Source organism: Strigops habroptila, chromosome 3, assembly GCF_004027225.2.
Source record: "Strigops habroptila isolate Jane chromosome 3, bStrHab1.2.pri, whole genome shotgun sequence".
Classification (NCBI taxonomy): domain Eukaryota; kingdom Metazoa; phylum Chordata; class Aves; order Psittaciformes; family Psittacidae; genus Strigops; species Strigops habroptila.
In genome coordinates this window covers 27115316-27125315 of record NC_044279.2, presented here as the reverse complement: position 1 = coordinate 27125315, position 10000 = coordinate 27115316, and the positions used below count along the sequence as shown (strand labels likewise).

Here is a 10000-nt window from a genome sequence, read left to right as displayed (position 1 = left end):
TGGATTGTTAAGCACACCTATTTTTCAGAGGTAAAGAATAAATACACATAAAGTAATACAACGTCCATCTCTAGTACTGAATACAGAAGTGACTGAGATATGTGCCTCTCATAGGAACTATGAAATTATTGCGTGCTATGCAATCTGAAGTGTGCGTATCTATCCATAATGATTACTAATGAAGAGACTTTCTAATGGTGTGACTTTTTTGTGTTGGGGTGAAAAATCCAAACCAGTGTTCTTATCTTAACAAACTGTTAGCAACTTGTCCTCCTAGAAACTCTTAGCATTGGTGGATATCTTCATCCTCAGGTTTGTTACAATGCTTAGAAGTAAATACTTAAAAGAGGTGCTCAGCCCAGATTCTTTAACGGTGCTAAGCACCAAATCACCTTTGAGGCATTTGCACTAGAGTTAAAACAGCTAAGTTTGGAGTATAACTTCCACTGTTGCTTATCTGAAATAGAAGTTTCTTAAAGAAACTGGGAACTATTAAACTAAAGTGACATTTTGACCTATAGGGTTTTTTTTGCCTTTCCCTCTCCCAAGCAAACAGTATAATTAAACACTCGTCTGTATAGGAGTTGATAGTCCTCCCTGTTTCCTTGAGCCATGAGTTAATGCTTTCCATTCTTTTTGAAACGAGGAGTGGCAGAATTTGCTTCTTTAAGTCAAAGGTATTTAGACTTCATGACTGGTGCAGGCAAACCATATTTTTCCATGGTCAAACTTTGTTGTGAGTCCATAAGCAAAGTTAAGGTTACCATATAGCTTTCCTTACTCGACAGACTCAGAGCGGAACTAGTAGCTACATTATTCAATCTTGAAACTCTCTTTCAGATTTCAGCCTAAAAGCACACAAAAGAAAGAATTCCACAAAAGTGTTGTTTGAGAATTGAGAATTTCTGGACACAAAATATGTTCTAGCAAATCACTGCTGATTCATTAAAAAAAAAAAAAAAAACAAACCAAAAAAAAAAAACCCAGAAAAAATCAGCTGTAACTCAAATAAATCATTTTGTGGGTTGAATCAAGCATTTTTCATCCCTTTATTCAGCATGTAGCACGCAGATTAATGGATATGCTTCAGTAACTTCGACAGTGTGTGTTCCCTGAACAATTGGACCACCAAATAAGGGCTTCTTCGGTCTATTCTCACATCAATGAGACACTCAAAAGAGTTCCAGATTACTCCTTTCTCCAACTCCACTCACAAGAGTTCGGTCTGAGTTGTAGACATTTATCTGACATGACTGATAAATTTGGGCAATTATTCTCCCTCTCTCTGGAGACCCACTTTGGCCCTTGCAACTGTAGATCAATTGAATAATATTATAAGACACAGTGTGCATGGACAGCTAGAAGAATCAATGTAGTAAAAGAGGTTTAAAAGCTCTTCAGTCAGTTGGAAGTAGAGAGTAGAGCTGGCATCACTTTCAGTTAGGGACGTGTCTACCTTTCTCAGTACAAGCTTAGGCTTTGATTTCCATAATGGCATACATAAAACTACATTCATACAACATGTACGAACAACTGCTACTGTAACGGCACGCAGAGGCATATTATCTACCCACTTCTTCGTTCCTGCAGTTTCTGCATGTATTTTGCAGTTTATGGTCATTAAGTAGGCAGTTTTGGAAATCTGGTACATGTTGCAATTATTCAAGCGAGAAGTCCTACCACTGAAGAACCAGAAGCATAACCTCATCCGGGAAAATCAAAGGAAAAGTACTTTTTTTCTGATTCTCATAAATTGTTAATTGCAGCACAAGGAGGACCATATATGAAGCTGACCCACAACTTCAAATGTGCTCCGGGAGGGATCTCCAAACTAAAGACAGAAAGGAGAATCTTAAAGGTATCTGAAGCAGCCACAACATAGCATGCAGCAAGTATCCATCCAGGAAAGCACTTATGGCATCTCTGGGGCACAAAGGTGCAAAACCTTTGATCATTTGCATTTTGTCAGGATTCTGCAGGTGCCAGATTTGACTTCTGAAGGTGCTGAAAGACTTTGACATGCTATTCATCCTCTTCTGACCCCTGTAAACAGAAGGTGAAGCTTAGGAGGTAATGTTGGGGTTTGGTGCTTCTTATCACGCATAGCCCACCTTGAAACAGAAAATTCTTTCTTGGTTCAGTGCTAGAAGGTGACCATTGGTTTTAACATAGTGCAAAAGCAGTTCTTTCTGAAAGAGTTATTGTCTACTATTATTTAATTCTCAGGCAATAAATTTATTGATGCATGTGTTTGTGGTGCATGTGTTTTCATAAATATACCTGCAAGAGAGAAAAATCAACCCATATCCACTATATGTAATCTATTTGATACATTATAAGTTGATTATTTTAAATTTTAGGGACCTCCTGCCAATCTTCTCAAACTTTCTCTGCTTTCTTCCAAGAGTTCTGGAAAATTTGCTACTCATTGTCCTTCCTGTACCAGCTGAAAGTAGTCCTTTCCACAGGCACATTGAAAGAACTATGTGCTTGCAGAAGCTGCTTTTGTTCTGATGAAACCGTGTTGCTCTGAGGTCTTTGTCCATGTTGGATCTACAGCTTTGGAACTGGGCAGTTGTCACAGTAAGATGCTCCTAGATCCTTTCTGAGTCTGTATCCTTAAAGCTCTGAATATGTGTGCATTTGCAGGAATTAATGTAACCCACTTCATATTGCAGAACATAGAACATAGAATGTAGGATCTCTATAAACCTCAAGCAGTGCACCAAATTGGTAGGTTACTTTAAATGGCAGGGTGCTGGAGCGGGTCCAGAGAAGGGCAACAAAGCTGGTGTAGGGTCTGGAGAATAATTGTTATGAGGAATGGCTGAGGGAACTGGGGTTGTTTTGTGTGGAGAAGGCTCAGGCGGAACCTTATTGCTCTCTAACTACCCGAAAGGAGGTTGGAGTGACGTGGGAGGTGGTCTCTTCTCCCAAGTAACAAGCAATAGGGCAAGAGGTAATGGCCTCAAGCTGGACCAGGGAAGGTTTAGATTGGATATTAGGAGGAATTTCTTCACAGAAAGGGTGATCAGGCATTGGAACAGGCTGAAGGTGGTGGAATTGCCATCCCTGGAAGTGTAGACCAGGTAGATGAGGCCCTCAGTGGTATGGTTTAGTGGTGGTCTTGGCAGGCCTGGGGTAATGGTTGGACTTGATGATCTTAAAAGTCTTTTCTAACCTAGTTGATTCTATGATTCTAAGACTCAGTAGCTGAAAAAGTAGTCCTGTATTCTTGTATAAGGGTTACCAGGCAAAAAAAAAAAAAAAAGTAGTCAGTTCTAGTAATCTCATCTATTAGTTTTTCAAATTCTGACAAACAAAATTTGACTCTGGTATACACACATGCACATATTCTATCATATTAGTGTTTTCACTTTATCACAAAATTCCCATTAACACAGATGGGAGTTTTGCACAGAGACTGAGGACCGGGTACTGCTGTGTCTTTTAACTACTGCACCGTTCCAGAAAGAACCACATACATTTCCAAAATATATCTCCTGGTAAAATAAACGTGTAGAAAATGCAACTAAGTAAAAGTCTCATAATACATGTGAAGATTAGCAAATTGGTTTCATTATTGTTGTCATTATTATTATTAGCAGTTTGAAGGATAAGCTGTGGAAGCAAAGCTTCACTGAGGTGTCTCTGTAATGGAGAAGCTCTACATTATCTACTTTATTTGTGCATGTCCTTTGGACTTTCTAAACAGAGGTCGCCTTTTCTGTTTCAGGAGACAGGGGTGGCTTCATGGACAGTGGTGGTTGTTACAGAGGCTACAGCTACCCACTGGCACTGTCTGGTAGCATGGTGTACTCTTTTCTGTGCCACCTGCTAATCAAGCTGCATCTACTTTGATGTTGTATTTTCCTGTGTGTAAATAAAAAAGGTACCACACTCTATAAAATGTATTTACAGTAAGCTGGCAGATAAGAGAGAGTATGTCTTATTTTCTTTCAGGGAACTGGAATTAAACGTAAGATAAATTCAATGAAAGGACAAGGGCTTTTAAATAAATAAAAGTATGTGAAAAAAATGATATTCTCTATTAAATCAAAAGGACACTGTATTTTTTCCAGACATGGTAGATTTTTTTAAAGACTTTTTTAGGCTAAAAAGCATTTATGCAAATGTTTACAGAACTAAAGTCGATGTCCTTTAAAAAAGGAATTTTAACTAAAAAAAAAAAAGGGTTCCCGTAGCACTTAGGAGTTTTAGCATCTTGATTCTTAAGTTTTCACAAATTTCCAAGCTCCCCAACTGAGAGCGTGAAGAGTTTGGAGATTTATTTTTCATAAGTATCTTGAACCTAAAGATGCAAGGAATGACAACTCAGTGCCCGAGAGTCCTGACACTTAGAATTTTAGATTCATAGAATATCCTAAATTGGAAGGGGCCTGTGGGGATCATTAAGTACAACTCTTGCCTCCACATGGACCAACCTAAAAGTTACACCATATAAAAAAAAATGTTAATCCATAAAGTTGAGCATTGTTCAAACACTTCTTAAACACCAACAGGCTTGGGGCTTTGACCGCTTCTCTCAAGGGTTTGTTCCAGTGTTTGACTACCCTCTCAGTGAAGAATTTTTTCATAATATCCAATCTGAATTTCCCCTGGTACAGCGTTAAGCCATTCCCTCACCAGACACCAGAAAGAAAAGATTGTCCCATCCCTCTCTGCTCCCCATCATGAGGAAGTTGTAGACAGAGATTATCCTTCAGGCTCCTCTTCTCTAAACTGAAAACATGGAGTATCCTCAGCTGCTCCTCATAAGTCATGCCATCTAGTCCTTTCACCATCTTTTTTGCCCTCCCATGTCACATTATAATATTTTTATATCATTATATTGCGTAGCCCCACACTGTACACAGTACTCAAGGGGAAATGGCACCAATACTGAATATTGGTGGAGAGTTTCTTCTTTCATCCGGTTAGTTCTGATGTGCTTAGTGCACCACAGGATACCCTAGGTCGTTTTGGCCCGCAGGGCACAATGTTGGCTCATGTTGAGTTTACCAACAACTACACAGTTGTCTGAGTAATTTTAGGCACTTGAATACTTTGATTTGTCTGACTGTAAGAACTGAACTGAGGATATGGAGAGAGCACTGGGCCTTGGCCTCAGCCTCTCCCTGCCACTGGGATTCAGCTGAGGGGCAGCGTGCTTGGAGCTTGGCCCAGCTCATATGGGCATTCCTGTCATGCTCACCTCCTGATGCCTACCACTGACCAGTGTGGGTTAGGATCAGAGGAAAATGTTATTGCAGTAGAAATGAGGGACAATCCTGATAGTGAAAGTGTTGCTATAGCTGACATCATATCTTGTGGAAGAGAACAAGACTCATCGAGTTGTCTTGCATTTAAGTCTCGAATATTAATGTGTTAACCCTCATCCCTATGTAGAGCGCTGTCAGCCCATTGCGCTGGACTGAAAGCAAGCTCCTACTGTTTGCATATAATTTTTGGATCAATTACTTATCAGGTATTTTCAGTTCTGAAATGTAAAAAGTGAAGTTATGGCAATATGTTATGCCATTTAAACACAAATGGTGGAATCTTTTATGGATAGCTCATAGGCTAATAATCACATTCCCCTTTAATAAGAATTTCTTATGTTAGTAAGGGGCGGGGAGTTAGTCTGTCCTCAGAATCTGTAAATTGTGTGAAACTCTGGATGTCACTGTCCTATATTTCCATTTGTAAAATGACTTTGCCTGGACCATTTGTAGAAGGGTGTCCATTCGCAGATAAGAGTCTAATGATACAATGATTCTTTGCCTTGCATTCAAATGGTTCTCTTTGTAGAGGATCTTCAATGATTAATTTCTGAAATGATTAGTTATATAGCAAACCTTTTAGAATGCAATGCAGAATCATAATCAGGATTCCTTGTGCAAAACCAAAATGTTTCAACGATTCTCACTGTCTGAAATATAGTGTCTTGGACCTATATCAGCATTTAACAAACCTTTATTGTTCTGCTGTGAGTGCATAGAAAAATGCCATAGGCAGTCTTAGATGCTTTTTCCTACAGAGTATTAATACATAAAACCACATCTTATTTGTTTATCACATTCTTGTAGTGGAAATTTTCATCCCTATCTTACAGCATTGTATAATAGGCATGGAGAAGTGATTTATTTACCAACTTGCTATTAACAAGTGAAACTATAGGATTTGAATATGCATACCAGTTACATGTCTACTGTTCTAGAAAAAAACAAAACAAAACAAAACAAAACAAAAAAACACTGCAGAAAATTTACACACAGTACTTTTCGAAAAAATATTTGTCTTTAACACATTCATTTACTGAATGTATCTAAGGTTGGACATACCAATGCAGTTTTATAGCAAAAAAGACATATAAAATTTAGAAAAAACCCCATATTAAAACAGTTTTCTGCAATGGGGAAAAAAAGGTGTTGAATAGTTATTCCATTTCCCAGTATTCAAAGGTTCTGCATTAAATGAAAACCCTCACTCTGTAGCTCCTGTGTTTGCCTGTTTCTGGTGTTAATTATCTTTTGTTTGCCCTTGATAATCCTGAGGTTGGTATGCAGATAATGAAGGCTGCAGAATCATCTCAAAGTGTAAAAAACAATGGCATTGTCAATTCTGCATCACAACACTTTATAAATTATGAATGTTATCCACATTAAGGAGAATGGTAGACTTTTAAAATTACTTCCATGAATAGATTAAATTACAAGTATTATTACATTTCATTTTATTAAGTGCATCTTAGTAGTTATTAGGGCAAATGAACATGTTCTTTCAATTACATAATAACATTAGAACTAAAAATTATGCATTGACACTCCCAAATGCATAATGCAGCATTGTATATTAATCATCCCAAACAATATTTTCAGTTTATATGAAGACAATTATTACCTATTGAACAAAAACAGTCTTATTGATTTATCGCAATTCAGCTCAAAGAATTGTCTTTTTTATATAAAAGCTTTGATTCTTTTCTGGATAGTTTAATAATTTCTAGCTCTTAGAAAAAAAATGTAAGAGTCTTTTAATTACTCTCTTTTATTAATCTATTTACAATAAGACAAAGTTTATCATATATTTCATTTTTAAATATCCTGGATAAGGCAAAGTAATACACATTCAGCATATACCAATTAATTTAAAAGAACATTTGTTAATTTTACTGTTAGCAAACGGTAATTGTTTACATGATGGGGTTTTTAATTTACATTTTAATTTTCTCAAACAATTCTAGTGGTCAGATCTGTGGATTCTCATGTTGCCTTTTATTCCAAGAAAAACTTCTATGTAAGTAAGTTGGTAATGTTTAGGACATCATCTAAGAATAGGAAAAGCACCTGACACTAGCCTGCTGACCCGAGTGGCAACATCTGAACTCATTTAAGTGAGAGAAGGATTGAGACCTTGCACAGTACAGACGTGTGGCAGCCAGGCATTTTAGACACCTTCAGAGCAATTTAACATTGATACTTTCAGATACTTTTGCAGTATCGAATTTTTGTTTTACTGTATTATATGCATTGATTGCAGCTCTTATAAATGTATTTCTTTTATTTAAGCTGCCTAGATAACTGTCTCACTATTTCCAGTATTTCTAACACTTTGTGTTAATTAGATCTTGTAATGCACATACTGGTGTACTGTTATTTACTTTAACATAACTGGCAAATTTTTCAGGATGATTACTTAAGGGATAATCATTCAATCATTAAAAATGCAATTTTTACGCTGTCAGCAATTTTTCTTTAGACAAGGAAGAGATTTTTCTCATTTATTTTATTTTTCTACTTTGATTTTAACTTGAGTTTAACACAATTGCTGTCAATATCATTGTCAGATTGTGTCACTTTATAAAATGTTGGTATGCGCTGGACTGATGTTTTCAAGGGGCATTTATTGACTCATCAGTAAAATAACAAAAATAAATAAGAGACACTTCTGGTATTATCCATTCCAGATACAGATCACAGTCAATAAATCAGCTTTGAAAGTGAATACAAATCACTCTAAATTTGTTGGTCTAAATATTAAAATGCCAGCACATGCCTCCTTTATCATATAAGTCTTGAATATGCAGTATGATCTGCTTGGTTCAGCAAGAAGAGTATAAAAATGTACAGTATTACATACTTCCAGAAAATACAAAACAAAGTGCATTTTAATTTGATATATTTTTGCATATGAACACTGTACAATGTGTCTGAGTATTTAAATGTCCTTCGTGCTGCTTAAAACTAACTACCCTGATGCATCCTATCAGCTGGTGTAGAATTTATGGTTACGACCCGTAGAAAGCCTGTGGAAATGTCTCTAACTGTGAACATTTAGAATCAGCAAATGTTCTAATTGGTCATTTCATGGGAGTATGTAGTCAGTGCAATTAGACATTATTTATATTAGCAGTGTATTGGGTAACATGAAATGACTAGGTGATCCTTTCTGGCCTAATGTTATTAACTAAACAAAGTAAGTTAGACTCTTTATCACTGTTACATTGGATTAAAAATGACTGGAACTAATATACACGCAGTTGACAAAATAACTAGCCTTTTTAGTTCCAATTAGTCCTCAATTAAATTGTATCAGCAGTGGTGTCAGACTTAGAGCTACTCTAAATTGTCTGAATCTCTCTGATTCTTTTCGTTCTCTGTCTTGCCAGTAAGGTTTCAGACATGAAAGTGTTAACAGCTCCTTTGAAATTACTCCTATTTAAGAAGAAAAATCATATTACTTTCTTAATCTTTCTAATTCTATTCTCATAAGATGATCTTGGATTTTTTCCTTTAGCACAGACTCTTTAGTGCAGTCCTGATTTCTGTATTAATGAATTGCGAAGATGACATCAGGCTCTTAGGTAAGTGCTATAAACTCAGTCATATGATTTTTATACTAAGATATTATGGATAAAAAAACCTTTCTTACATCAATGTTTCTTTGAAAAGTAACAGTTGGATGTTATTTAGGTAGCGCACAAAAGGCCGTGTAGTAGTTTGTAATTTACCGTTTGATCATCACAAGAAAAATTCCTACTGGGAAATGAAAGCCAAACATAATTCACTAAAATTACACTGAATGCCCTCTAATCAATACAGATAAATATAGAGTTTGTTGTTAAATCGATCCTCTCCTTTATAGAGATATACTGTCTTGATTGTTTTAGGGATAATTATTTCACAGGGAATTTTTACAATGATTAGTAGAAATGAGACAACAGTAAACTTGACTCGGAGTCATTGAATTACTGTGCTGTAGAGTGCATTTGTCTCTTCTAGTTTGAAGCTTAGTGATGTCAATACTGATATATATCATTTCATGAGATGATGTTTTCCTCAGAGAAATGAAGTGAAGCTGATTTCATTTCAGAAATGAACAACCTCTGTGTTTGTTTTTCTTTTATAAAATTGTCAGCTCTTGCCAATATAAATACTCACTGATGCAGACTTTCCCTTCCTGCTTTTATCACTTACGCTGATTCCTTGACATACATCATATTGAAAAAGTCCAGATAAACTGAAGAGAAATTAAAAAAATGTTTAGACTAGAAAGACAATGGTTGAACCAAAGGATTACTTAAAATGATGTTACTGAATTATTTCTACGCATATGAAAATGCAATTTAAAAATCGAAGATTTTAAAAGTCTGAAGTTTTCTGCTTCAGTTTCCACTTGTAGATGAAGATCTTTGTAAGTCTGCGTGATTTTAACAGATCATATACCGTAAGTCAATACAGCATTTAAAAACATAAATAAAAAGGGAAAGGAAGAGACAGAGACAGGGATGAATTTCTATATATGAAAGAGATATAATTGCTTGCAGTACGCTATAGAAGCAAAATCGAATTGCAAGACATGACATTACTCAGAAAAATAGAATATGCTGCATTTTGGTTAACATAAGAAAATACATATTGTACATATGAATTAATAAAGGATAGTGGATAGAAACTTGAACTTTTGCATCCTGTATTCAGTCATATAAACTTTTCAT

The 10000-nt window shown here is 36.0% G+C and overlaps 1 long non-coding RNA gene across 2 annotated transcripts in view; it reads left to right on the top strand.

Moving 5' to 3' along the window:
• Positions 1-10000, top strand: part of LOC115605774 — a 34581-nt gene that overhangs the window by 3947 nt on the left and 20634 nt on the right. For both annotated transcript variants that reach the window (XR_003990716.1, XR_003990715.1), the window contains exon 2: positions 8800-8866. This is a non-coding gene — a long non-coding RNA (uncharacterized LOC115605774). The remainder of the gene's footprint in view (positions 1-8799; positions 8867-10000) is intronic.